The 4,332-nt window shown below is 40.3% G+C and overlaps 1 protein-coding gene across 1 annotated transcript in view; it reads left to right on the top strand.

Moving 5' to 3' along the window:
- The window catches only part of Tmem253 (transmembrane protein 253), a 15,911-nt gene extending 11,907 nt beyond the window's left edge, over nucleotides 1-4,004 (top strand). The window contains exon 9 of the transcript XR_007345879.1: nucleotides 3,809-4,004. The gene's annotated coding sequence lies outside the window, so the exon portion shown is untranslated. The remainder of the gene's footprint in view (nucleotides 1-3,808) is intronic.
- The last annotated feature ends 328 nt before the right edge of the window (nucleotides 4,005-4,332 follow it).

The raw sequence follows: 4,332 nt of genomic DNA, 5'->3' as shown, positions 1-4,332 counted from the left end.
TTCCTCCTCCTCCTCCTCCTCCTCCTCCTCCTCCTCCTCCTCCTCCTCCTCTTTCTCCTCCTCCTCCTCTTTCTCCTCCTCCTCCTCCTCCTCCATGTTTGTTTGCATGCACACTCTGGAATGAGACCTCTTGCCTGCTAGGGAAGCACTCTACCACAGAGCTACACGCCTGGCCCCATATACTGTTTACTTCATGGGAGTCATCTTCTATTTCTTTAATGTTCTTTAGTCTTTGCTTACTTTTTTTTCTTGCCTAATTTTATTAATATTTTTTATTGTGTGCTTTTCTGTTTATTTGTTTCTTTCCCCCCCCCTCCCAGTACTAGGAATTGAACCCAGGGGTGCTCTACCATTGAGCTACATCACCAGCCCTTTTTATTTTTTATTTTGAGACAAGGGCTTGCTAAGTTGTCCTGGAACTTTTGATCCTCCTGCCTCAGCCTCCCCAGTTGCTAGGTTGCTAGGATTAGAGGCATGCCACCAAAACCAATTGGTTTATTTTTCTTATCATAAACTTTTCCTAAGTTCTGTCCAGAGTCAATTAATTTTCTTTATTGATTCTTTTCATTTTCCTAGTCATTGTAAGATCGTACTGTTTATAGTGTTTTCTCCTATGTCCAAGCTCCCAAGATATAATTTAGTTTGTTTTGTTCTTTTTAATTATGTGCTCCCAAATGTTTTATTTAAAAATGCTATGTTACCACTCTTACGCATTAGGTATAAGTCATGGCATAGAAGAAATGGAATTTGTGCCTTTTAAAACCTGAAAGAAAATTATGAAGAAGAGAAACTTTTTTTGATAAGTGAAACCAAGTCTAATTGTTACTTCCTGTCAGAGGCCAATTTTAGACAGAGAGAAAGAGAGAGAGAGAGAGAGAGAGAGAGAGAGAGAAACTGAACACATTTCTAAAGGCAAGCTGCTTTGAAGTTGGACTTTCAGTTGGACTTTGATGTGTTAGGGTTGTTTTTTGCAATGTACTTTTTCATGCACCGACAAGTTGTTGAAGCAACTATTCAAATACCAGCTGAATGGTTGAATTAGGTGACAGTTATTCTCTTCAAACATTCAGCTTTCATTGGTTTCTCAGCAGTGGTGATGTTTTTTAATTGATCCACCCATATTCTCGAATCTGAATGACTAGCCCTGGACAATATTGAAAATTAAGGTGGTTAGTATTCTTCTAGTTTATAGAAATGAATTTATCAACCTTGCCATTTTTGATTTTTGGGCCAGATAATTCTTTGTTGTGGAAGGCTGTTCTGTGCATCGTAAAAAGCTGAGCATATCTCCTGCCTCTACTGGCTTGATGCCAGTATCCCCCTTCCCCTCTATTATAATAACCATGGCCCTTGGGGAGCAAAATCATCACCCCCTCCAACCTTGGAAAGCAGTGCACTAAAAGGATATGACTAGAAAAGTTTTAAGAACTTAACATCTAACTTCTCAAGATTCTTGTATTTCAAGAGACCTACAAGAATCAAACACCACGTCTAAAATCTAAATTTCTCCCCATGTTTACTTCCTACTCCTCTTTCTGAACTATTTTAATTTTGTTATCACTCAGTCACACAAGTTGAATTTCCCTCATTTTCTATAGCCAAACACTCACACCTACATTCTACAATTTCCTCCTGCTCTTGAATCAGTCCTCTTCTCCCCACTGCCATCCCACGCCTCCTAACTAGCTTTTGGGCCTCTGGGCTTATCCCCCTCAGAGGCATCTTCCACATCCCTACATCACTTCCTTGCTTAAAAGCCCTTTGATCGGGCTGGGGATGTGGCTCAAGCGGTAGCGCGCTAGCTTGGCATGCGTGCGGCCCGGGTTCGATCCTCAGCACCATATACAAAGATGTTGTGTCCGCCGAGAACTAAAAAATAAATATTAAAAAAAATTAAAAAAAAAAAAAAAAAAGCCCTTTGATCCTCCCTATCAACCACAAGATGAAGTCTAAGCCTTTTAAAAAAATTTACTTATTTATTCTAATTAGTTATATATGACAAAAGAATGCATTTTGATTCATTGTACACAATTGCAGCACAACTTTTCATTTCTCTGGTCCCACACGATGTAGCATCACAGCGTATGTGCAGTCTACATGTATCTAGGATAATGATGTCCATCTCATTCCACCATCTTTCCTGCCCCCATGCCCCCTCCTCTCCCCACTTTCCCCTTTGCCCAAAGTTCCTTCATTTTTCCCATGTTCCCCACATTATGGATCAGTATCCACTTATCAGAGAGAACATTTGATTTTTTGGTATTGGCTTATTTCACTTAGCATGGTATTCTCCAACTCCATCTGTTTACCTCCAAATGGCATGATTTTATTCTCTTTTAAAAGGGTACCCTGACCTTTTGATCTGGCTCCTGCCCAGCCCTCCAGCATCATCTTCCACATCTTTTCCCTTGCACTTCACAGTACAGGGACAGCAACTTGAGGAAGGTAGCATTAGTGTATGGACTTTTAAAAATATATTTTTTTTAAATTATCAGTATGTATGACAAACACTTCCACCCCATCCTTGAGGCTTCATCTTCTTCCTCTCCTTCTTCTTTATGATTAGCCTAAGGATGATGCTGATGATGACAGCAATGACTCAGTGGTGGGCTGGGTGAGGGTCAGGGATGTTTGTTGTACACATTAGTGAGATACAAAGCAAAACACTAGGGGGCTGGAGGTCAAGCGCAATGGTAGAGTGCTTGCCTACCATGTGTGAAACCCTGGATTCCATCTTCGGCAACATACAGCTCACGTGCATGGGTGCATGCACGCGTGCACGCGCTCACACACATACAGAACCATTAACAGGAAGTCAAAGTCATATCATGTTAAAATGGCTGAGTCAAAAAATCTTACTTTGCATATATATTTATCCCATGCCCTATTCAGTTGTTGCATCCAGTATTAGCTCCACCTCAGTCCCATGTGTTGCTAACTGCTGCCTTGTCCTTCAAGAGTCATCTGCTCAGTCCTCACCCACTTTGGGAAGTTTTGCTGACCTCTCCCACCAACACAATTGTGTTCTTCAGCGCTCTCTTGTGCTACATATACAGTTCTATACTCTTAATATTTTACTGAAATTATCATTCATTTGTTGACCTTTTTTTTTAAATATTTATTTGTTAGTTTTCGGTGGACACAACATCTTTATTTTTATGTGGTGCTGAGGATCGAACCCAGCACCCCGTGCCTGCCAGGCGAGCGCACTACCCCTTGAGCCACATCCCCAGCCCCATCATTTGTTGACCTTTGAAGCAGGAACTGTGTTTTATTCTTTGGGAGTCGGGGGACTGGGACTCTGTACTGCTGAGCTATATCCTTAGCCCTTCTTATTTTATTTTGAGACAAGTTATCACTAAATTGCTGAGGCTGACTTCAAATTTACAATCCTGTTGCCTCAGCCTCCCAGGATTATAGATATGTACCACTGGGGATTATAGATGTGTGCCACTGTGTTTATCTTTTTGTTGTTTTTGTTTCTTGGTTTGTTTGTTCATTTTTATAACCTTAGAACCTAGCCAATAGATGGAATATAGGAGACATCTAATAAATGATGAATGAATGAATAAGTAGATTCAATCAAAAGGTACCTGCTATGGTTTGAATGTATGTGTCTCCAAAATTCATATGTTGACACTTAAACTCACAGGTGATTGTAATAAAAGGTGGGGCCTTTGGGTGGTGATTAGGTCCTTTTACGACCTTTCAGATTAGTACCCTTACAAAAGGACTTGAAGTAACTAGCTAGTCCCTTTTTGCCTTCTGTCCTTGATGCCACATGAGGACACAACACCCTTCCCTGCAGGGGTGCATGCAGAAACAAGGAATCATCTTGGACACAGAAACCAGGCCCTCACCAGACACTGAACCTGACATCTCTTTGATCTTAGACCTTCCGGGCTTCAAAACTATGAGAAATAATTGTCAATTATTTATAAATTACTCAGTCTTTCTACCTAAGTTTTTGATGTAAATTCATTAAATTCAAAGAGGAAAAAAATTACTTAGTCTTTGGTATTTTGTTAAAACAGAACAAACAGACTTTCTAACAGTCATCACTAGTCTGCTTAAACGTTGAAAATAATGGTACCACTGGAGAAAATCACTTAAACTAGGAAGCTGGTGCCACAACAAATTCATGGTCTCAGATTGTCATAAGAACTTAAAAGCTATATCATGGTACACTATTAGTGGACTCTCAATTTCCATATACTTCAAGTGGGGTTTTGTTGTTTGTTTGTGTTTTCTTGGTGCTGGGGATTGAACCCAGGGCCTTATGCATGCAAGGCAAGTACTCTACCAACTGAGGTATATCTCCAGCCCATACTT

This window comes from Marmota marmota, unplaced genomic scaffold (genome assembly GCF_001458135.2).
Source record: "Marmota marmota marmota unplaced genomic scaffold, marMar, whole genome shotgun sequence".
NCBI lineage: Eukaryota > Metazoa > Chordata > Mammalia > Rodentia > Sciuridae > Marmota > Marmota marmota.
Note: the sequence above shows the minus strand (reverse complement) of the source record. Positions and strands in the feature narration are given on the sequence as shown.